Raw genomic sequence first — 26,133 nt, forward strand, 5'->3', positions numbered from 1 at the left:
ATATTTGGCTTGGTTAAGAAACATGTCGTGAGTTTACGATTGATGTTGGATACCTGCCGCTGGCACCAGATTGCGCTCAACCTAAAGAAGTGTACTTTCCTCATCCCTTTCGGGAACTTGCTAGGCCATGTGGTTTGTAAGCAAGGACTGATGGTGGATCTGGCAAAAATCACGGTCATACTAAATTTGCAAGCACCGCGAAGTGTAAAGTAGCTACACACTACATTGGAACACACGGGCTACTACCAAAAGTTTATAAAAAACTACGCCCAGATCACGGCTCCAATGGAATAGTTACTAAATAAGGATGCTTCGTATTGCTAGAATCAGGAATGTAACAAAATCTTGGAGACTCTTGAGGAAAATATGGCATCTACCTCTATCTTGGTCTTTCGAAAGTGGGACATTGAATTTCATGTACATGTCGATGCGTTGTGTATCGCGTTGGGTGTGGTACTCACTCAAGAAGGTGCGGAAGGAATTGATCCCCTGATTTCATTTGCAAGTCACAGGTTGTCCAAAGCAGAAAATAATTACTCTACTACTGAGCGAGAAGGATTGGTGATGGTATATGTGCTCCAAAAGTTCCGCCACTATCTGCTCGGCAGACATTTTAAGATGTATACTGATCACTCTGCGCTCAAATACCTAGTGAATAAGCTTGTGTTGGAGGGGCGCATCTGTCGATGGTTGCTACTATTTCAAGAATATGACTTTAAGGTTGTTGTAAATCCAGGACGTCTAAATGCAGGTCTGGATCACCTGTCCCAAGTTGAGACTAGAAGAACCAACAAATCTAGAGGAGGGACTCCTGGATGTCCAGTTATATGTCGTGCCCGTTGCAGATGGACACTTTGAAGATATTATCCACTTCTTAACTACAGGCACTGTGTCACGGGGGTATTCTATCCAACAAAAGAAGGAATTAGTGATACACGCAGCATATTTTACCGTAATCGCTGGCCACCTCTACAAGATGGACAATGACGAAATATTGCATCGATATGTACCAGAATTTTAGCGTGAACAGATCCTGGCTGAAGCACATGGAGGGGTTGCTGGCGGACACTATGCAGGCCGAGCCATAGCCTAGAAGATTCTCTGCACTAGATTATGGTGGCCTACTCTACATCAAGATTCGCAAGCATACTATTCAGCCTGCGATGTATGTCAATGGACGGGAAAACCGTCGCAAAGGGATGAAATGCAATTTCAGCCACAGATAATGCTATAGCCATTTGAGAAATGGGTGATCAACTTTGTCGGGCCTATTGAACCACAAGGAAATATGGGCATGCATTATATCATCACTACGACCGAATATTTGACACAATGGGCCAAGGCACAACTAGTTAAGGATTGAACACCTCTAACAACAGCAAAATTTTTGTTCGAGAACGTCTTGACCAAGTTTGGCTACCCCAAAATTCTCATGAGTGATAGGGGAATGCATTTTCTGAATGAAACGATCAGTGCACTCATGGAGGAATTTCAGATATATCACCAATAAAGTATGCCCTACCATCTACAAGCAAATGGGACTATCGAAGCCTTCAAAAAAAAATTGGAGACTGCATTGACTAAGGTCTATAATGCATGACGCACTGACTGGGACTTGTGCATCCCTTTTGTGTTATGGGCATACCAAACGACATGCAAGAAGCTAACAGGCCAGAAACCATTTCAATTAGTCTATAGCAAGGAGGCTATTATGTCTATGGAATATATTGTGCTTAGTCTGCGGATCACGTTAATCACAGGTATGGCAGACCGCAGGGCCCTGGAAGAGAGGCTTGTACAGCTAGAAGAATTGGAGGAGGAATGATTTTTGGCTGGATTCCATCAGCAAGTATAGAAACAGTGCAAGAAAGCATGGCACAATCGCCATATCAAGGTGCACACCTTCACAGAGAACGATCTAGTATTGCTTTATGACAGTAAGTTTGAAAAATTCTTAAGAAAACTCTGCATGCACTGGTTGGGACCCTATGCCATCAAAGAAGTCACCGATCGAGGCGTGGTTCAGCTAGCTAAACTCAATGGAGACCCCTTCCTGGGAAGATTGAATGGTAGTCACCTCAAGATCTACATGGGTGGGCCGACCGCTTGACTAGCCATTCAGAAGATATTCTCACCATTCCACCCAGTTGCAAGAGAGTGGGGGATGATAAAGCAGCCTGGGGGACAGATGTGTAAGTACTACAGTGTGCGTACATTTGACCACACGCAAGGGTCGTGGTCACATGAGAAGGCTCACGCGGATGCGCTGATAAAAGGAATGATGACCGTTGACATCACTATTCATGACAATATGTTTGCATCATGGCAAAAGGGAATGGACAGTGGGAAATTAAGAGAAACAGTATGAACCAGATGTGGAACGAGCTACCACATGTTTTACACAAAAATATTACACGAACTGGAACACACGGAAATTACTGCATTCGAAATTTGCATGGATTATAAATCAACAAGGGGAATCTACTGGGTGGCTGACACTTCGGAAACATAGATGGAGCTGTTCATTATCTTTGCACAAGGTATGCGCCCATAGGTAGTAATCTAGCCAATAGAGCAGCAATACTTTCTAAGATATATGGGGGTGACAGCTATAGGCATTCCACAGGCTGCAGCATCACCAGTAGGGGATGTACCGGAAAAGTGGGAATACGAAGTAGAATTGGTCCGGATGTCGTCACCTCGCCCAGGAGCAGGACGGTGCACTACAACAGAACAACAAAAGGATAGATAGATGGTGACCACAGGTAGATATGCAGTTAATAAATTGTCTCTAATGTCACTTGAAAATTGGGATCTTGCGGACAGTAGCCAGGATCTTGCAAAATTGCAACACAAGCTATGATAGACAGTGCGAAGGGAAGATACGAAGGTCAGAAGTGGCTGCAGTGGTACTAGGATGTCCCGTATGTGGCTCCCCCGCTCATGTTAAAATTCTATGAGAGAGTGTTCTGTGTTAACCAAGCAGAGCAGAATGAGCATCATCGGTTGCGAAACGTGGTAGAAACATCGAAGCAGGAGCCGGACAAAGCATTGTAGGAAGCAATGAAGGAGCAGCAGGACGACAAGTGCCACTCACAGGGAGGCGAACTGCGAAGCCAAGGCAGAACGTCTAGTCGTGCCAGTGAGTGACTCAGGATGAGTCACGATGACTATGTTGGGGGACTGTTGGGTAGCGGAAGCCCCACGCAATGATTAAAGGGTGCAGAGCTGGATATTTTGGGTAAAGTTAGGATAAATATTCCGCTGGAAGCGCAGATTGCGAATCATAATAGGTCAAGTCAAAGGGTAATCTACCCAAAAATAATGTAAATAGAGTTGGCCCGCGTAGGGATCGCGGGCCAAAGAAGGGTATAAATAGAGTGAGGCTCTATGGGTAGAGAAAGTAGAGGTGGAGGAATACAAAATGTAATGGGTTCTTGAAAAAGATATTTGGAAAGCATATGTAAGTCCGAGTCAAGGGATTGGGGTAGTAGGTAGAGGCTCTGCACCTGTGTTGTGCAGAGGCCTAGAAAGTTTGTAGCTATGTGAGTGGACCCCTGCAGCTGAGTGTGCAGGGTGAATCTGGATGTATTAAGGAAAAGGTGGAAATAAAGATAAGTTTCTTATGGAATTCTGTGTTTCTTATGAACTATCATAATATATGTTTAATATTATTTTCTTATGGTTGGAATGAGTATAAATCTAGGTTTATTTTAATATGTGAGTCAATTGCGTTGGTTAAATGCTTGCTTAAAGACCTTCGTAATTGATAACCACATCATCTAATAAAAAAGCACACTAATAAGAAATATATACTCAAGCTGGATCTATACGAGTACCGAGCAACGCGGAGCTGTAAACCAGTGCGTAAAACCTCCAGACCACATGAAGACATCACTAGGGTGTGGAAACTTAGTTCCAACACCCTCCCCTACTACCTCGGGTGAGACCTCAGTTTGTGCTCAGCGGGCTTTTGCCGAAAGGGCCGGTATTTGCGAGATTTGTTTGGCTAAATAACACTTCCAAACCTGGGTTAGGCGCATATAAGCCAACATAGAGATGCCTTAGACTCTGTAAGACACACCTATTTATATATTTTTACATACAATCCCATGGTCCAAGGACTAAGGGAGGATCTCAAGACCGACTCAACTTTCACATAAACAAGGGGCTAAAACTTTTTTGACTATGTGTGGTTACGACTTCTGATTGCATTGGTAGCTTGGAGCATGACCAAGGATAGATAGATCCCAACACAGGATCCAGACTTGTGCAAGGCTGAAAAATTTTCCTCGCTGTGGGTGATGAAGGATGATGTCTGCATCACTGAAACAATGATATTATGGGTATTGTTTGAGTTAGATTTGTTGATGGTGATCAACCAATGGCCGCGATTGTCACTTAGTCTCCATGCACAGTACAAAAATATTGCAGACTTCAGAGAAGATTTTCACAATCTGTCAATACACACAAAGAAGGATACCACAAGAGCATGGCACAAGTTTCCATATTTAGTCAAAGAGGATGACATTATGGGGGTCATCCCAAAATGGCCGAGCGAGTATCTCACCCCATTTGGAGAAGCTATAGGAACAAGTAAGGCCGCAAAAGGAGATTCGGGGAAAACAACAGTTGCAGCCCAGAAAGAGAAAGAGAAATAAGCAGAAAAGGCTTCTATGAAAGACAAAGAAGCATAGAAGGATTCTACAAAAGAAAAGGCATCATAGAAGGAAAAGGCTTATGTGAAAGAGAAGGTAGTGCAAAAGGAAAAAGTTGTGCAAGCAGCAACATCGTAGGTCACTATTGACCTCGAAGAACCTAAGACAAAGCACACTGAAGTTGAGGCTGAAACCAAATGTGAAGAGGAAGGGGGTGCATGCCCCCTATCTCGGATCAGAGGACTTAGAGTCTCCCTTCAGGGTCAAGAAGTGCCAGAAGCGAAGTTCCATGGGACCTCACAAGACGCAGAAGTCTGATAAGTCTGTGAGTACGACACCATTGGTCCTCACGGAGAGGAACCTTGATGAGATAGGTGATGTTGTTTACTCCACCACTGAAACTTTATGGGGAACCATCAAGGATCAGTACCACCAGGTATCGGACAAAGTACAACAGGGCTTGAAGGAATTGTAGGTCCAGACATGGGTGATCCACACGAGCATGGGAAGAGCGAGCATGGATCAAGTGAGCGTGCCGAAATTTATTTCTACTAAAATCACATCTGAGCTCCAAGTAGTACAACTACCAAGGGGCTCTCTCTAGTTTGAGACAACCAAAGATGAGGAGCATACGTCATAATGGAAAAATCTAAGTATCAACCTTGGAGCAATGTTGATGCAAACCTTACATGAGTTTTACCAAGGCATTTTGGGTGAGCTTTGTGTCTAGAAGAAATGAACATTGTTTATTATAGACAAGGTGAAAACTAATAATAAACATATTTTTTTGGAGAAAGCATAGGCCCTACAGGCCTGCAACGAGGTGATACATCATAATCAGCAAGTCGGGGCAACCCTTACCCAAGTATGTAGCAAGCTCCCTGAGCTCCTCATTCCAGCAGAGGTAGCCTCAACATAGAAAATTGACAAGTTAGCTATTACAGTGAAGGAACTCAAATAAAAAAATGGAAAGGTACGGTTTGAGTTGCAGCTGCAGATTTGAGAGCTTCAACTAAAGTTGTAGCCAACCACTCCTTTGGATGTCAAAGAGCAGTGCGAGGCTTCTATTAAAGTAGACCCTGACCACTATGGAAGTTGTAGTCAAGGACTGCAACCAATTGTTTGAGTAAACATTGGAGATGTGGATGTCATAGTAGGAGGATGCACACCTGCAGACAATTGAATCAGAAATCCGTGAAAAAAAAACTATAGATTGATGAGATCAGGGTGACAACACAAAGTTTAGCACATGTGCAAAGGTTCACCACGCTTCAAGGAGGGAACTTCATACAGACCCATATTGATGAGCTATGTCAGATGGCCACTATTATTTCCTCAAGGATGCAGCCATGGACCGATGAGGCAAGCAAACTATCACAGAAAATGCAGATAAAGTTAAAGGCTCTGCAACGGACATAGGGAACCATGGGCCTTGCAGTCGAAGGTCCAACAATGAAGAAATTGGTTGAAAATTTTCATCAAGTTGTCACGTAGGGAACAACAGATCTTGAATTATTAAATATTGATTTTAGCAGTCTACAAACAAAGATTTAGGCCACACTAGCAGAGTGACTTGATACGAGTCGCGACTTTGTGTTGGTGGCCTATTGGGACAAGGTCCCCTCGGTTAAATTTTGTTAAATATTGTAAAGCCTTGACATTTTGAGGAGTAGAGCATTAGTAGCATTAGTCAATAGGAGTTAAATGGGCTTTAGGAAAGTCAAACCCCCTTAGTTTGTTAGTGTCAAGTTGTTTTGAGAATCTCCCATGGTTCATGGACCATGGTATTGTATTAAAGAAGAATGTAAAATGAAGTCATAGAAGAGTCATAAGATAGGATAGAGGTAACAATAATGTATGAGTCGAGTCTAATTTCATCTATTATGTACTTGGGTGAAGGGGAAGGCTCCTGTAGATGTGAGAACAAATACGTTTGTAATTTCACAACTGAGTGTGTGGGCCACTGAAGTTGTGTGCGCAGGGTTGGAAAGAAATGTAATTGAAGATCTGAAGCATAATAAAGACTTGTTTTCAAGAACTATACATGCATCTAGGTACCACTCTATTGTCTCTAAATTTACTATATTTTGAGCTATTGAATGCAATTAATCAAGAAAGGTACTTAATACAATCACCAATACGTAGATCTATTGATTTATATGATGTTATGCATGTTTAGCGCAATCAGCAAAGAACATAAATCTATTAACTCTTAATTATTGTAAGTTCTGAGTTTTAAGGCTTAAGGTTCGTGAAGGTCAAGATAAAGCCATAAGTTTGGTAGAAACACATGACAGAGTCATCTGGATGTAGAAACCTGGTTTTAGCATCCCCTAATACTGCCTTGGGTTAGACTGCAGCGTATGTTACATGAGTTGTTGCTAAAAGGGCTGGTAGTGTAAGGTTTTGTTGGTTAACGCAGCTAACTTCAAACCTAGGTCCAAGCCCCCTGAAGACAACAATATCACGCTTAGGATACCTGAAAACACAACAACATAGATCAACCATGATACATGAACAATTAATTTCCCTCTGTGGGACAAATTTATGACAAGTGTGACACTTAAGATACACTTTGTGACGATCGTGAAGACACTTGCATGACTGTCCTTAGAAATTCTATAATGAGTGTGAAAAATCCTTACATGGTTAGAACAACTCATATTCACAACGATATACACTTGAAACCATCATAGTAGGGTTTAACACATTGTGTGATAGCCAACTTGCCAAAATATGAAACTTTGCTTATGTTGCAAATGAGACCAAAAAAATTCAAGAAAATACATTAAATGAGTTTCAATGTTTGCGATGACAATTTACAATACCAGGGAAGGCTCCAAAATTTAGCATAGGCCAAAATTTTGGAGGGTTTTGTAGCAACAACAACACTTGGAAACACACTGATAGAATTCCATCTTCTTTGCCTTGGTTAAATAATTTGCACGGGGCCTTGGTTATTCTGGGAGTATTAATTCATCATGTAGATAAATTTTGTATCCCCACTTACATCATGAATAGACATGGTCCCCTTTATACCTTCTCGGATGAGCATAACATAAGATTCAATGATATCACAATGTTTTGAGTTGGAAAGGGTAGTGTAATTTGCGATCTTAATATTTTTAGAGTATAATTTTTCATCTCTAGTGTTTCTCTGCTATCAGCAAGCTTGGAAAGTACCTCGATGGAGTCACTACATTAACCCAAACGTTGCTCCACAACTAGCAATCTTGGAAAATACCCCAGAAGAGTTGCTTGCTTAACTTCTCTGTGCAAGAATCCTTTCTCTTATTTCACCTTAATTTATTTATTTAAAGAGAATTGTGCATCAACAATTATTTATTTCATGGGAAGAAGAGGGATCTCAGCTTATTGAGACTATAAGAGGTTGTTCGTTCAGAGAAGCATATAAATACATCTAATTGAGGTTTTCTCATTTAGATTTTTCCCTTCTTCTCTTCTACTTATTGGATAAGAGTGAAAACATTGAAACACAAAACCGGCTATAGGCATAAGGTTTCCTAAATAGACATAAGTTCATGGTTTGACCAAAAATTATCCTTATTGATGAATCAAATTTTCCATCGGAACTTCATCGACCAAAAGATATAACTAGAACAAGGAAGATGGATAGAAGTTTAGCCAAATTTTGAAGTTTCACAAGAATCTTTAGACTTCAACTACACATAGATTAAGAAGAAAAAATAGGTCCAAGCACAAAACTTATTCACATGATGAAAACAAAAGGAGAAAAAAAACAAGAAAGAAAAACAAAAGAAAAGACTATGTATATAGTGTAGGGCACAATCCCAGATCATCATTGAAAATAATGTTTTAAGTCTTATGCATTGACAGGGACAGATTCAATCTTCAAGTCAAGTCATTGAAGACAATAAGTGTGTTGGCGAAATTTTTCGTGAATATTAAATGGACTAATCCTTAAGAATTGAAACTTAGTGTGTTTTCCTTTGTCCTCGTTGGATTTATCCTACTTCAAGACTAAGTCTAGCACATTGAATTTTGTTGGAATGATGACAAATGTGTTGTTCTTGATGGAAACCTAATTAATAAATATGTTGACATGATAATAGCCGGATAAGTATTCAGGCCAGTACATATGTGGCAGAAATATTGTCAACTTGGAGATAAAGGAATGATAAAGAATATGTTTTATGAGTATACACGGGTCCTGTGAACAAATGTGGCCTACATACACTGGTATGGTGAAGAAACGTCGTATACAATTTATGCACCATGGTATTCTCAAAACCAGGGGTCTTTACCATTGTATTGGCCCATAGTAATGAGCTCGACAATGGATATTTGATCCGGTCAAAGAATACCATAAACATAACTATGAAATTGGCGTAAGGTATTGGATAAGGCCTAAGCTATATAAGGAGGTGGAGATCAAAGTGCTAGGTGTGAATGTGTTTGGTTCTTAATGATTGGATTCATCTAAAATAATTGTGCACCATCGAGTATGATGATGGATCAGATCTATTAGATCTAAAATGAATATATATTAAATAATATGCTTATGGTTTGATAGATATGTAATGATGATTTTATGATGTGTATTTGTTATGGTGTGTGCCAATATTTAGGTTTAACAAGTGTTCAAATGAGAAATGAAAGTTTGCTTCAGAAAAATCATTTACATACATGAATATGATTTTGGGTAGTCGCATATACATTTTTTAGAATAGACAAATATGTATGCTGATGTCAAGTATAAAAGGCACGTACATATGCGGAAGTGCTTTATAAGAGCCATGTATATTTGCTATGAATTTTTAGGATGAGCTTGTGGTAATGCTTGATCTATGTTGTTACATTTGCTACCGTTTGTCTATGAAGTCTCTTATAATTGTCAATATTTGACAATATTGTTTGGCCTTAATTGATTATGAAGTAAATTATTGACCTATGATGATGTTGCTAGATGATAAATTTTATTTGGTTCTGTGATTTATGTTCTCTTCAATATCTCCTTGGGTGATTGATTCAATGGTAAAATGATAAAAATTCAACTATAAATATTTTTAGATTTTTACGCGTGTAAGATCTAAGGGAAACATGTACATACGCAGGTATGAGTAAGAATAGTAGTGTATATATTCTGACAAGTCTTTAGAGAGAGTTTGCAGTGACAAGATTTGGTTTTATTGATGAAAAATATGTTGCCTAGTAGCATGATGAATGGGTATACCATGATATAAGGTGGTCTACTTGTTTGTACAAGTTATTTCTATGTTTGACCTCGTGATACAGTTGGTTCAGTGATTAAGTGACTTGGTACAGTGTTGGTTTTAGTATTGTTGTTTGATATTTGGAATGGATCTAGTTTGAAACATTAAGAAAGTTGGTCTGTAAAGAAAATATGATAAGGGGGTTGTAGATCCCTTCTAGTAGAAGATGGAAAACAAGAAAAGCTTGTAACCTTCTGTAGGTGGGTTCTTACATACTCGTATGAGTTTGCGCCTGTACAATTTTGTAAGAAAGTTCTATTTATAATAAAATAAGAAGAGAAAAATGATAACAATGGTGGTTTCTTCCCACATTGGGTTTCCACCTAAAACTCTTGGTGTTCATGTGTTTCTTGCGTATGATGACTTATTATGTTCTTACTTCACATGGTTACTAAATAATTAATGTTTAATAAAGAAATGATATACTAGTTCAAGTTAAACAAATGACGAATTCACTGAAAAGGTTAGTGAATTGGATATACACTACTTGTATTCATCATAGTAACATACATGCATAGGTTTACTTCATAATAGTCGTGTACAAAAATATAAATAAGAAAAGAAAATTTTAAGTAGTTTAAAATATCGATTCACCCCCACTCTCAGTATTTTTGCTAACAATCAGTATCATAGCAAGTTATTCAAAATACGATTTATCACATGAAGGAATATTCATCAATATGAGCAACTGAGAGGGAGAAGCATCTATCAGGCCACCATTGTTTAATGGATTGAATCTTGCTTTATGGAAAGTCAGAACAAGAGCTTACCTATAATCACTTGGAGTGGATGTTTGGGGAATTGTTTAATGAGGCTATCAATATCCATCCTTTATTCCCATAGATGAAGCAGAAAATAAAAGGTATAAGACCAATGCAAAGGTTTTCAATGCTTTGTTAGGAAGTTTGGAAGAATCAAAATTTGTCAAAGTCATGTAGCTGAATACGCTTGTAGTGGTAAGAAATATCGATGCAGGTAAGATGATAATAAAGGAAATGAGAACTCTAGGTAATGTCTATGTCTTGGAAAGAGGTTTAGAAAATTTTTACTTGAGAAAATAATAATAAAGTTGGCTCTAGCAAAAAAGACCAGGACACATAAGCTTCAATCAACTACATAAGTCAAGAAAAATTGGATCATTTCACGACATTCCTAACATCTCTCTACCAAAACATACCATGTGAAAATCATGTCAGTTCAGTGAGCAAACAGGGGTGAAGTTTAATGCCAAAGAAGGTACTTCAAGTAAACTACTTGAACTTATTAATATTGATTTTCATAGTGCTATGAGAAAGAAGTATCCTTGGGGGAGAACATTACTTCATATTATTCATTGATGATTTTACTCGTATGTGTTGGGTTGGCTGATTGAAACATAAATATGAAGCATTTGATAAATTTAAAGTATTTAGTGTTAGGATATTTCGACACATAGGAAATAGTTAAGTACAACTTGGTCTAGTATAGAGTTAGGTATAGAGTTAGGTAAAGTGTGTTTCTTTACTATGTACATTTTGTAACTTACAATATAATGGTCACGATATGTAGTGATCCGACGGTTCATTCTCTCCTCGGTATTACCGATACTTGATCCGTGGCTTAACACCCAATTGGTCCATGATCTCTATTTAAAGAGCATGGAGGGTCATTTGTAGGTTAATCGTTCATGAGAGAAGCTTATGTAAATTTTCATTCTTTTATTAATAAATTGCCTGAAGTGGCCGCGTTGGCTCAGGCCGTGGACTGTTTCACTCTTTGAGGGTTTTAACCACGTCAAAAGTACTGGTGTATTGATCTGCAATCTATTTGTGAGCAATGTCCTTTGGTGTTCTGTCTGAGGAAATTACCCTATAAATTCCTACATGGTATTAGAGCTATTTGAGTGCCACGTCCGTTGGCGATCCAAATCTGAAGCTGGTAGAACTGCATCCGACTACCGTTTCCTAGATCTACTGTTTCTTATTGCTTTCGGGCAGAGAGGACTGCTCTGTTGTGTTGGGAGCATCTGTTCCAGTCAGGAGCCCCTTTCGTTTCACGCGAAAAGGTTTCCGGTAGCCCTAGCTGCGTCATTTTTAAGATCTGGATGTATACAGTGTTTATTTGCAGTTTACAGTTATTTTCTCTCTGTTTATTTCGGTTTTCGGTTTATTTAGCTTCTTTTATTACCGAATCTATACCTTTCATTTCTACGTATGCTCTTTTCCCTATGACTCTGTGCGATCTGGGCAAATCAGAAATAGAAAGGAAGGATTTTTCTCATGCGTATGCTCTTTTCCGATGCGCCTTAGTGTGATCTCGAAAAATCAGAAACATTGAGGAAAATATTTAGTTTCCAGCTAAAGCTAACTTCAAGCTGCAAGGTTCGTTTTTGAAAATATTTAGTTTCTAGCTAAAGCTAACTTCGAGCCGCAAGGTTCATTTTTTTGTATGTCCATGTTGGGTTTTGTGTTTTTTGTTTTGTAGGAAAAAAGAGCTTTCTCAAAGCAAGCACGCAACCCAAAGCATCAACCCCCCGCTCTCTCTCTCTCTCTCCAGCCTAATTTTTCAAGATCTTTCCATTGAAACACTTAGTTTCAGCATCTATAGATTCAGTTTATTTTTTTTAAATGAAAATTCCATGCCAAGATATTCTTGACAGCACCAACTACTTCCAATGGTGGTCCTACATTGTGGATTTACTTAGAAGTAAAGGTCTTTACAGAATAGCCACAGGCCAAGAGACCAAACCGAAAGATGAAGACAAGGCAGCTAAATGGGAAAATAGGCAAGACCAAGCACGTGGGTTGATATGGATGTCAATTTCTCCAAATATTAGATTCCATATGGCAGAACTTGATACTCCTGATGAAGCAATGAAATAGATTACTAAAGTCTTTGGAATTAAAAATGAACTTAAAGCCCATCAACTTGAAAATGAATTGCTTACATTGGACCCCAATAATTTTTCTTGCATTGAAGATTTTTTGTCCAAGTTCAAGACCCTTAGACTTCTCTTGGAAGGTGTTAAGGTTAAGAAAGAAGATAGTAGCCTTATCTACTCCATTCTTACTAAGTTGGGACCATCCTATTATGTGTTTGTTTCCACCTTCCATTCTACAAGAGAAGCCTTCATTTCTCAAGGACAAGCCTACAAGTCCCCTTCCTTTGATTCCTTTTGTGATTCTTTAATAAGAGAACAAGAAAAACTCTTACACCTTTGTCTTCTTCATCTTGGAAACTCTTCTACGAAAGTGTTAGCTGACCAACAACAACCAAATTCAAAGAATCCTAAGAAGTCGTATCCTAAAAGGAATGGTCCTAAACCAAACAAGGGTCCTAAGCAATTTCTGCCTCAAAATGAAAAATCATTTCAACAAAATGGTAAGACAAATAAAAACAAATGGAAGAAGACTGATAGACATTGCAACTTTTGAAGTCGAGATGGCCACTTAGAATCCAAATGCTTTAAGAAGATGGAAGCCTTGGAAGCAGCAATGAAGAAGCATATCATCCATTTGGAGCAATCTTCAACTTCAACTTCATCTTCAGGAATGGCACTTTCTGCATGTGGTTGTCAAGCATCTTGGTCTGGCTATGCACTAAATGTATCTTCTTCTTCTCATTCTCATGAGTGGCTCATTGATTCTGGAGCTTCTTATATATGTTGGTGATGATAGATCTCTTAATGTTGTAGGGACTGGAACTGTTCATCTAGACAATGGTCAGTTTAATGATGTATTATGTGTTCCAACCTTATCCTACAACCTTCTATCTATATATCAGATAACCCATTCAGGTGAAGGTAAAATCATTGAATTTTCACCTCACGATGTTGTAATTAAGGACCTAACAGATCCTAGATAGATTTTAGCTACTGGAATTACTGATGATTCTACAAGGTTGTATAAGTTTCACAACTTTGGGTCATCAAATCTTCCCTCAGTATTTGTTGCTCATAATGATGAAGTGAGCAAACTTTGGCATGAGTGATTTGGTCACTTAAACTATTGCTCTCTTTGGAATCTACGTAAAGAAAATATGGTGACAGGTCTTCCAATGGTATCTTGTAGAGATGGTGTTTGTTCTGGATGTGTACTCGGAAAACATCATCGGGACAGTTTTGAAAAACGTGCCTCTTGGCATGCCTCAGCCCCTTTACAGCTCGTGCATAGTGATTTATGTGGTCCACTTCCAGTTGCTTCATTCTCTGGCTACAAGTATTTCTTAACTTTCATTGATGATTTCTCCAGACGCACTTGGGTATACTTCTTAAAACTCAAGAGTGAAGTATTTAACATGTTCTTGGCCTTTAAGGCCTTTGTTGAAAAACAATCTGAACATCAAATTCTTAAGCTAATATATGATAATGGCAGAGAATATGTTAAAAACACATTCATCAACTTTTTCACTGAGAATAGAATTCAAATGCAACATACTGTTCCATATACTCCACAACAAAATGGTGTCGCTGAAAGGAAGAATCGCACCTTAAAGGAACTGGCTAATTGTATGCTTCTGTTGGGTCCCTATAATACTAGTGATTACCCCATTACTATTGTAGTTATACCCCTTATTAATATTGTTGTGCCCCTATTGCCCCCATATTGTTATTACTGTGCCCCATAGAATCCCTCTATTGTTATTTTTGTGGCTTTATATTATTATTGTTAGGTCGGCTGGATTATATTATGACTCCTTAGACTCCTATATATAGAAAGGAGGTTTTGTCATTTGAATCATCCAAGAATTGTTCATTTATGTAATGTAAAGGAGGTTGCCCCCTCGAAGAGGCTGAATTCTAAGGCGTTGATATATCTCTTCTATCTTTTCTTGAGTTGGTTTCATAACATTTGGTATCAGAGCTTTGGATTCTAGGGTTTCGCTGCTCCAAACAGGTCATTGTGGCATTTTCGCTATAACTTATTTTCTATGACGTTTCAGAAGTCACAAAAAAAACCCATTTGAGAAGAAATCGCACTGAACCTTGGGTCCAAATTTCAGATCTTTTTGCGCGATATTTACGGAGATATGCTGAAGTTTGTCTTTTTGCAGACTCCTGAATTACATTCAAAACAGGTGACCTGGGGAAAATCGTCATAACTTTCTCTCTGGGGATCGGATTGAAATTTTGTCAGAAGGTACAGAAAGAGGATAGACTTTAGTTTCTTTTAGGCATCTTTGAGATCCAAAGGTTGAAACAGTGACTCATGGCACGTCGTACAAGTTCGCTCTACTGAACTAGTCTATAAGCAGGTCACTGTGGGAGATTTCACATAACTCTTCCTTGGAGAATCCAATTTGGGTCAGACTTGTGGCATTGGAAAGATGACACAGAGGGCTACTATAGCTTAGAAATTCAGAACTAGATGATTGGAAAGTACAGAGATACATCAGAGGCAATATCGAGCTCCTACAAAGTGAAAAAAGGTGTGTAGATTTTCTTAAATTTTTTCTTAAGCTTGGTTTGAAAATTTATTTTGAAGGATTTCAAAGGGCATAGTAGAGCATTATTATCGATAACTGATGCCCCGAGGAAAGAAAATGCAAACACCTAGTAAGGAACTTGAAAGCTCTAGCATGACTCATGAAGAAGAGGAAGAAATGCAACATGATATATCAAAATTACAAGACCAAGTGCAACAATTGTTCCTTGCACAAAAAGGAACAGAATCTAAGATGGATGGTTTAAAGAAAGATGTAGAAGCTAAGATGGATGGTTTAAAGAAAGGTGTAGAAGCTAAGATGGACTGTTTAAAGAAAGGCATAGAAACTAATATGGATGGCATGGAAGCTAAGGTGAATGTCATGGACGCTAAAATTGATGGCATGGATGATAAGATGGAAGAAGTGAAGATAAATATGAATAAGTTGCTACAAGAAATGGTCACTAAGGGTGAAAGGGTACTAAAGGAAACTCATGATGAGAACACAAGAAATATTAATCATGATTCCATAGACTCTAATGTTGGATCGAAGACTCACCATGTTCCAAAAATCCATATGAGGAAGTTTGATGGCAAGGATCCCGCCACATGGATATTATAGATGGAGCAATTCTTCGATCTCAATAATGTGCAAAACACACAAAAGATACGTATGGAAACTTTATATTTGGAACCAAATTATTCTGTATGGTATTAATGGCTTTGCTCGTAAATAATTGATCACTTGGGCAATTTTTACAGAAGAATTGATAGCACATTATGAGGATACAAAAGCAACACTTTTTTTAGCCAACTGATAAGTCTCAAACAAAAGGGTTCAATAATTAAGCACATTGAGGAGTTCCAAAAATTGAACATAAGGGTAAAAGATATTCCAGAGGAGCATAGGATTGATGTGTTCAAAGGGTCTTTAAAGGATAATATCCAACATGATGTTCGCCTTTGGAAACCGGATTCATTAGAGAAGGCATTCAGGTTAGAAAGAAAAATGGAAAGCAAAATTATGGCAACTAGGAAGCATACCACTCACAACTATAAAGATGGAAGTGTTTTTTCCCCTAGTCTTCCACAACCTATAAGGTTCACACCACAACAATTGGAAGAAAAAAGAGCAAAAGGGCTTTGTTACAGTTGTGATAGCAAGTACACTAAAGGTCATAAGTGTGCTGAGAAGAAATTATTCTACATAGATTGTGAAGAGGAAGAAGAAAAGGAGCAAGAAAGGTCAAAAGAAGAGGATATACTCCAGGAACAAAGCCTAGATGAAGAACAAATAAATCCGACCATATCTTGTAATGCATTGGCAGGAATTACCACTCCTCAAACCATCAAGATAGAAGGACAAATCAAGAAGAAAAAGGTAATAGTGTTGATTGATTCAAGAAGCACCCACAATTTTATTCATTGTAAGGTAGCAAAAGAATTGAATTGCTTCCTATATCCAGCACCAGAGTGTCAAGTGATGATTGCAAATGGAGGAACAATAAATTGCTCTAGAAAGTGCCATAATATCAAGCTATCCATGGGAGAATATGTATTGACTAGCCCAATGCTTTCCATTCCAATGGGAGGTGTTGATGTTGTACTAGGAGTCCAATGGCTACAATCCTTGGGTACAATAGCTTTTAATTTTCAAGAACTTTTCATCAAATTTTCTACAGAAGGAAAGGAAGTTGAATTAAGGGGTATTGCAGGGAAACCAGGAAAGATAATCAGCTCTAATGGTATGACAAAGCTTCTAAAAAAGGAGCAAAGAGGTGTAATTGCACAATTATGTTCGCTAGATGTTTCCACATTGGAATCATCTATTTCTCCAGATCTCCAAAAAGTCTTGGACAATCATTCCAAGGTATTTGAGACTCCCAAAGGTCTCCCACCTATGCGTGATCATGATCATGCTATTCATCTGATTCCAGGAAGTGTTCCTCCAAACATCAGGCCGTACAGATATCCCTATGTCCAAAAGAGTGAAATTGAACGTATGGTTGCAGAAATGCTAGAGGCTGGTATAATTCAACCGAGTCAAAGTTCTTTCTCTGCTCCAGTAGTATTGGTGCACAAGAAGGATGGATCATGGCGCATGTGTCCGGATTATAGGGAGCTCAACAAGCTCACTATTAAAGATAAGTTCCCCATTCCTGTCATTGATGAATTACTGGATGAATTGCATGGATCAATTTACTTCACCAAGTTGGATCTTCGTTCAGGATATCATCAAATCAGAATGAAGACTGAAGACATTCCGAAAACAGCATTTAGAACTCATGAGGGTCATTATGAATTTTTGGTCATGCCTTTTGGCCTTACCAATGCACCTTCAACATTTCAAGGTTTGATGAATTCAATTTTCAAACCATTCCTTAGAAAATTTGTGTTAGTATTTTTTGATGATATACTAATCTACAACAAGTCTTGGAAGGATCATGTTGAACATGTTGACAGGGTGCTACAACTATTGGAGGAGAAACAATTATATGCAAAAAGATCCAAATGTTTCTTTGGAGTCCAGGAGGTGGAATATTTGGGTCATATTGTATCTCATGAAGGAGTTAAGGTAGACCCTAGCAAAATTAAAGCCATTAAGGAATGGAAAATCCCCACATCCATAAAGCATCTGCGAGGATTTCTCGGGTTGACAGGGTATTATCGCAAGTTTGTTAAGAATTATGGGAGAATAGCAGCACCTCTAACAACATTATTGAAGAAAGATGCATTTTCATGGACTCCGGAAGCAACAAAGGCCTTTGAACATCTTAAAGAGGCAATGTGCCAAGCACCGGTCTTAGCTACACCGGACTTCACAAAAACCTTTATTGTGGAATGTGATGCTTCAGGAAATGGAATTGGTGTTGTTCTAATGCAAGATGAAAGACCTATTGCTTTTGAAAGTCGTCCAATCAAGGGAATTTTTTTAAGCAGAGCTATTTGGAAATGTTGGCAATACTCCATGCACTTAAGAAATGGCGACCCTACCTAATGGGAAGACACTTCAAGGTAAAAATGGATCATGATAGCCTTAAATACTTTTTAGAACAAAGATTATCCTCTGAAGAGCAACAAAAGTGGGTCACAAAGATGTTGGGTTATGACTTTGAAATCATCTACAAAAAAGGGAAGCAAAATGTGGTGGCAGATGCACTCTCAAGAAAGGATGAGGATGTGGAAGCATTGTTGTGCGCCATTTCTATTATCCAACCAGATTGGATAAACGAAGCAAGGGAGGAATGGAAGAATGATGAAGAAGTGTGGGCACTTATTCGAAAGTTACAACAAGATTCCAGTACATCTGATACATTTAGCTGGAAAATGATTCGTTATGGTACAAAGATCGCTTATAACTTTGTAAGAATTCCCAGCTAAAACAAAAGATTCTTATGGAATTGCACACTTCTCCCTTAGGAGGGCACTCAGGATTTTTAAAAACTTACCACAGGGTTAAGAAGGAATTTTTTTGGGATGGCCTTAAATCAGATATTCAAAAGTTTGTGGCGGAATGTTTGGTTTGCCAACAAAATAAAGTTGAAACAATTAAGACACCTGGTCTATTACAACCTTTATCCATTCCAAGCCAATGTTGGGAGGAGGTTTCAATGGATTTTATCACAGGTTTACCCAAGTCTGAGGGAAAGAGTGTCATCATGGTGGTAGTTGACAGACTTACCAAGTATGCACACTTTTGTGCATTATCACATCCATTTAAAGCCAGTACAGTTTCTACTGCATTTATGGAAACAGTTCAAAAGCTACATGGAAACCCAAAGATTATTGTAAGTGACAGAGATCCCATTTTCACTGGAAATTTTTGGACAGAATTATTTTCTTGTCTTGGTACTCAGTTAGCTCATAGCTCATCTTATCATCCTCAATCTGATGGGCAAACTGAGATAGTAAACAAATGTTTGGAAGGATATCTTCGTTGCTTTGTATCTGATAAACAGACACAATGGGTCAAATGGTTGCCTCTGGCTGAATGGTGGTATAACACTTCCTTCCATACAGAAACAAAAATGACCCCATTTATGGCACTTTATGGGTATCAACCACCATCCATCACATCATATTTAAGAGAAAATTCTAAGGTTCAGGCAGTGGAACATCACATCGAACATCAACAACAAGTCCTCCAACTCTTAAAGGATAACCTCGTGTTGGCACAAAATAGAATGAAACAACAGGCAGATCAACATCGCAGTGAAAGAAGTTTTGATGTAGGTGATTGGGTATTCCTACGGCTACAACCATATAAGAAAATGTCCCTCAAGCAAGCTAAGAAGGATAATAAATTATCACCAAAGTATTATGGTCCGTACAAGGTGTTGCAAAAGATTGGTACTATGGCATACAAATTGGAGCTTCCTGCAGCTTCTCGATTGCACCCAGTTTTCCATGTTTCATGTTTAAATAAGGTTATAGGCGACAAGCTCCCAGTTCAAACAATATTGCCAGAACTTGACGAGGAAGGAAAAATTATATTGGAACCAGAAGCCATCACAGAAACAAGAACTCGACAGCTACGAAATCGATCAATTTCAGAGTATCTTATCAAGTGGAAGAACTGATCCGCCTAAGATTCCACATGGGAGGATGAGAATTTTATGCAGAAGTATCGAGAACTACTCAAGCATTGAGGACAACACTTTTTTTGAAGGAGAGGGGCATGTTGGGTCCCTATAATACTAGTGATTACCCCATTACTATTGTAGTTATACCCCTTATTAATATTGTTGTGCCCCTATTGCCCCCATATTGTTATTACTGTGCCCCATAGAATCACTCTCTTGTTATTTTTGTGGCTTTATATTATTATTGTTAGGTCGGCTGGATTATATTGTGACTCCTTAGACTCCTATATATAGGAAGGAGGTTTTGTCATTTGAATCATCCAAGAATTGTTCGTTTATGTAATGCAAAGGAGGTTTCCCCCTCAAAGAGGCTGAATTCTAAGGCGTTGATCTATCTCTTCTATCTTTTCTTGAGCTGGTTTCATAACAGCTTCAATCTAAAGGACTTAGTCTTAATTATTGGGCAGAAGCAATTAACTGTGCAAATTACATAACAAATCGCACTCCTACTAAGGTTTTAAAGAATATCACTCCAGAAGAAGCATGGAGCTCAATCAAACCAGATGTAAGTCACTTTCGTGTTTTTGGAAGTGAAGCATGGGCTCACATTCCAGATGAGAAACATAAAGCTTTAGAACCTAAGAGTGAAAAACGTATTTTTGTTGGATATTATGAAGATGTCAAAGGATATAGACTTATTCCACTTAAGTCAAAAAATGTTATCATTAGAAGAGATGTAAAGTTTGCTGAAAATATATCGGCCTATGAGCCTAGTTCGGCGGATGTGCCACCTCTCCCTATCTCTTCTACTTTTGAAAATATTTCTTCTTCAGATGATGAAAGCAAGGATGAAAATCCTCCCCCACCTTCTCAGGATCCTCCTTCAGCTCCTCAGCTTCTAAAATGGGTCTGTGCTACTGGGGATGCAGCAGGTGATCTTGCCGGTGATCCTACAAATCAACGACATACATGTTCTCAGTTCGAGAGAGCCTCTTCTTTACTGGTTCAAGCTTTAGTGAATTATGATCCTGACACCTTTTGCAGAAGCTTCAGACCATCCAAATTGGGAAGCAGCTATGAATGAAGAATATCATTCATTATTGGCAAATGATACATGGGATCTTGTTCCTCTACCAAAGGGACGAAAACTTGTTAGATTCAAATGGGTTTATAGAACCAAGTATGGACCAGATGGGAAAGTTGATAAACATAAAGCTCGTCTTGTTGCTAAGGGTTTTTCACAAGTTGAAGGCATTGACTATATTGAAACCTTCTCCCCTGTTGCCAAAATGAACTCTATCCACCTTGTTCTTTCCCTTTCTGCCTCTTTCAAATGGGAAGTCCATCAGATGGATGTTAAATCCGCCTTCTTGCATGGGGACTTGCATGAAGAAATCTATATGGAACAACCTATTGGCTTTATACAAATAGACTCCAGCCTTGTATGTCGACTTAAGAAATCCCTTTATGGTCTCAAGCAATCTCCTCGAGCTTGGTATGCCAAAATGGATAACTTTCTTTTAGAAAATGGCTTTTCTAGGTGTCATTCTGACAATATTGTCTACACCAAGAAAGTGGGCAAGTCTCTTATCATTCTTGTTTTTTATGTTGATGATATTATCCTAACTGGTAGTGATCCCAACCTTATAAACCATGTGAAGTCTATCCTTAAAAATAAGTTTGAAATGACAGACTTAGGACACTTACATTATTTTCTTGGTCTTCAAGTCTTGCAATCCAAGGAAGGTATTTCCCTTTCCCAATCCAAGTATGCCTGTGATATTCTACGCCATTTTCACATGGAAGACTGTAAGCCAGCCCCTTCTCCCTTTCAGTCTGGAGTCAAAATTTCAGTCACTTGTACTTCTCCTGAAGTTGATGCTACCTTATACCGTCAACTTGTAGGAAGACTTTTGTATCTAACCCATACACGTCCTGACCTTTCCTTTGTTGTTGGCATTGTTGCTCGATTTATGCAAAACCCACGTGAAAGTCATTGGAAAGCAGCTAAAAGAATACTTCGTTATTTTTGAGGTACAGTTCAGTTTGGGATTCATTACAGTGCCGAAGCATCTCCTCTATTGGTTGGTTTCACTGATTCTGATTGGGCTGGTGACCCTGATGATCGGAAGTCTACTGCAGGTTATGTGTTCACTCTTGGTTCAGGACCTATTACATGGACTTGCAAGAAACAAGGTGCCATTTCTCTTGTTTCAGTAGAAGCAGAGTATCATGGTGCCGTAGAAGCTAGTAAGGAAGCCTTGTGGCTTCGTCAGATCCTGTCAGAGTTTGGCTTTCAGCAGCAGCATCCGACTACACTTTGGTGTGATAATCAAAGTGCCATTCAACTATGCAAAGATCCAGTCTAACATCAGCGTAGAAAAAACATTGAACTGCACATGAACTTCATCGGAAAGCTCATTCATGACCATTTTCTTGAAGTGAAATATTGTTCAACAGATGATCAAGTTGTAGACATCTTTACAAAGGCTCTCACAGAGGCGAAGTTCACTAAACTTCGATTTATGGTTGGAGTTCAGGAAGTTGTCACTAAGGGGGGATAGGCTCTAGTGCCTCCTTCCCTCTCCTATTTTGTCATCTTTGTAAATCCTTCAATCCTATACCAAGTTGTTCTTAAGGGGGGATGTTAGGATATTCCGACACATAGGAAATAGTTAAGTACGACTTGGTCTAGTATAGAGTTAGGTAAAGTGTGTTTCCTTACTATGTAAATTTTGTAACTTACAATCCGAAGGTCACGATATGTAGTGATCCAACGGTTCATTCTCTCCTCAGTATTACCGACACTTGATCCGTGGCTTAACACCCGATTGGTCCATGATCTCTATTTAAAGAGCATGCAGGGTCATTTGTAGGTTAACCGTTCATGAGAGAAGCTTATGTAAATTTTCATTCTTTTATTAATAAATTTCCTGAAGTGGCCGCGTTGGCTCAGGCCGTGGACTGTTTCCCTCTTTGAGGGTTTTAACCACGTCAAAAGCACTGGTGTATTGATTAGCGATCTATTTGTGAGCGGCGTCCTTTGGTGTTTTGTCTGAGGAACTTACCCTATAAATTCCTACATTTAGAGCTCTATTAGAAAATGAGTTAGATTTGAAAATCAAATGTGTTACATCTGATAGAGGAGGATAACTTATATCATATGAGTTTTTTGACTTTTGTGAACATCATGGCATCAAGAGGCAATTTTCTATAGCTAAAACTCGTCAACAATTTGGAGTGGAAGAAATAATGAATAGAATCAATCCAAAAAATGGCATGTTCCATGCTTGGTGAGCTTGAAACACCTCATACCTTTTGGGGGGAGCAGGACATACAACAGTAAATATCCTCAACAAAGCTAATGTTTGGGTAAATAGTGACAAAAATCCTCATGAACTATGCTTTGGTAAACCTCCAACTATCAAGCATTTTAAGTGTTTGGAAGAAAGTGTTATGTTAGAGGCGGTCTGGTCAGTTCTCTGTCAGAGATCAAAACTCTTTATGCATTTCATTTTTTTGGAGTCCCACTCCATTCACCTAGCTACACTCCACTAGGGAGATGCCATAATCTGACGGAAAAGGTCTTGTTAGTCAGTTCCCATCATTTCTGGCACCTGCTGGCTCAGGTCTTTTGTCAAGGTTCACTAAAGTCCATGACAGTCAATGTTCGATCCTTTAATGGACAAGAGTCATTTTCGATCATTAGGTCTAGGGATTAATCAATTTGGTCTTTAAATATGTCCGGTAAAGCCATGCAGGCTAGAGTGAGGCCCTTACAAAGTAAAGATTCAGAGAGTTTCGTCGTCATATTGATAAAGTTCGACAGTTCTTCAAAACTCTGTTTTGAAGAAAAGTCAAATAGTGTCATTGGTGATAACATTTTCAAAAAGGTCATCAGTTGATTTCTTCAGATGCAGGCATGGTTTCTGTGGCCAAATACCCTATCATGCAATCCCTGCAAAGAGTGCCAAAAATTTCATCATTTGAGCTAAAATTTCAAAGGGAAAGTGAAAATCAGTGTTGCTTTAAATCAGTGAAAAAGTGTCAAAACATAACATTAGAAAAATGTGTTTTTTGAAAAAGAAAAATTTAACTCATGACCTCAAAGTCTTTATATGCAAGTTTCCAACAAAATCGAAGTTATTGTGCAAATCGAGAGCTTAGGGAGACATTGCAAAGTCCTTGGTTTTGCATCGTGGCGTTTGGAGCAAGTTTGAAGGAGGTTTCAGGTGCACGGCACATATAGGCAGGGGCGTGGCGCACACATAGGGTGCAGTGCACACAGAGCCCGCCCGCAGTGAAAATTTATAACTGGTGCGGTGCACATCCAGGGCGCGGCGCACACCCAGGGCGCTGCACACACCCAGGGCGCGGCGCACTAGGCTGCCTACGCAGTGCACAGAGCTGGAACAGAAAATCTCTGCCTCTGCTCTATAAAAACTCGAATTCCTTGCTCCAAATAAAATTGTAAATCTGTGAAACACTTTTGGACAGTGTTGGTGTGGTTGGATAAGGAGAGTGTAGTGCATTTTGTTGATTGTATCAATGAAAGCAAAATTGCCACTGAGGTCCGTGGATGGAACTATTGTTGTACAGTATCTTTTGAGGTTGTGAATGTTTTTAAAGTTATAAAACTTGATATAGGAAGCAGTTTTGACTGTGGCATTTTGAAGCTATGGTAGAACATTTGGCTTCATATTTGGTACTGAAAAAGATAGATTAAATTGCCCATTCTACTTTAAAATTGGGACTTGCAAGCATGGAAACCGTTGTTGCTGAGTGCACACAAGGCCTAGCATCAGCCCTACTCTTCTTCTATCTAACATGTATCAAAGGCCAGATATCATTTCACCAGGGGTTGATCTTCAGGGTCATGCTCTGGATCCTCGAAGGGTCCAGGAACATTTTGAGGATTTCTATGAAGACTTATTTGAGGAGCTCAGCAAGTATGGAGAAATTGAAAGCTTGAATGTTTTAGACAACTTGGCTGATCACGTGGTTGGCAATGTTTATGTATAGTTCAGGGAGGAAGAACATGCTGCTACTGCGTTGCAGACTATGACTGGTAGATTTTATGTTGGATGGCCAATCATAGTGGACTTCTCTCCTATTACTGATTTCTGTGAAGCATCGTGTAGGAAATATGAAGAGAATACATGCAAACGTGCTGGCTACTGTAATTTTATGCACCTTAAGAAGATCAGCAGGGAGCCCTACAAAGCATTATGCGATGGCACATTCGTTCACCATATGTTGGAATCTAGTCTCAGTAAAGTCAATGAGGCTCTCTTTGGCCTTTTAGGGGGACATGTCAAGGTTTTTGTCACAAGATGTGTCATTGAGGAGCTAAAAATGCTGGGAGAGTCATTTTTTGGAATCGAAAGATGTTTTGGAACTTTGGTTGCATAGAACCAAATGAAAGATTCTCTTTGAATATTTGAGACAATGAAAGCGGAGCTGGGGAAACTTTCTTGAATTCGCTGGACACATATTTTACAGGCATTTCCAATTGCACTGTTCACAACCCGCTTGGAAAGGACTTAGGCAGTTATAGCATGTTGATTTTATACAGACATGAGAAATTGGATTTTATGTGACAGTAGGGGAGGATGAGGAACAATAGGTCTCTCCCTCTAACAAACCTTTTTTAAAGCAATGAAACTCCACATTTGGCACAGAACTATCAATAGATAACAACAAGGAAAGGAAGTTCTAAGAACCAGCCCAAGGAGACTATAGTGAAGGACCTGCTGATGCCCCCTCCAACAAGGCTTTTGAATATCTCCCCACTAACAAGTGTTTTGAAAGCCATGAAACTCCACGTCTAGTACAGAACCCAGAAGTATAAGTAAATAATAGTAAGGAAATAAGTCTCCAATATCCAGCGCATGAAAAATGTAGCCACAGACCTCTTGATGCTCCAACTAAAGTTATATTAATCCAAGCTGCAAAGTGTTGTTATAATTGGCCAAAAACGAGAGCTCATTCACCATTGTGATGCCCGCATCAAATTTCTAAGATGACTGAAGTGTAACGCATCCATATGAAGGAGAGAGAATTCAAATGGTTGGAAGCCCATGAAGCAAAAAGACTGCAACCAAAGCAGATGTCACTGGTGCACCTGAAATTTCAGGGGATAAAATGCCAAAGAAGATAGAATCAAGAGATAGGAGCAAGAATAAAAATAGGTTAGCAGTGAAAGATCGACCCAGATTCAAAAGGTAAATGTAAA

The 26,133-nt window shown here is 38.9% G+C and overlaps 1 pseudogene; it reads left to right on the plus strand.

Annotated features, from left to right (window-relative positions):
* The first annotated feature begins 24,576 nt into the window (after positions 1–24,576).
* Positions 24,577–25,310, plus strand: LOC149163971 (splicing factor U2af small subunit B-like; annotated as a pseudogene).
* Positions 25,311–26,133: the final 823 nt, after the last annotated feature.

This window comes from Pinus tabuliformis, chromosome 5_1 (assembly GCF_031772625.1).
Source record: "Pinus tabuliformis cultivar Carrire ecotype Pingquan chromosome 5_1, CPIR1, whole genome shotgun sequence".
Lineage (NCBI taxonomy): Eukaryota > Viridiplantae > Streptophyta > Pinopsida > Pinales > Pinaceae > Pinus > Pinus tabuliformis.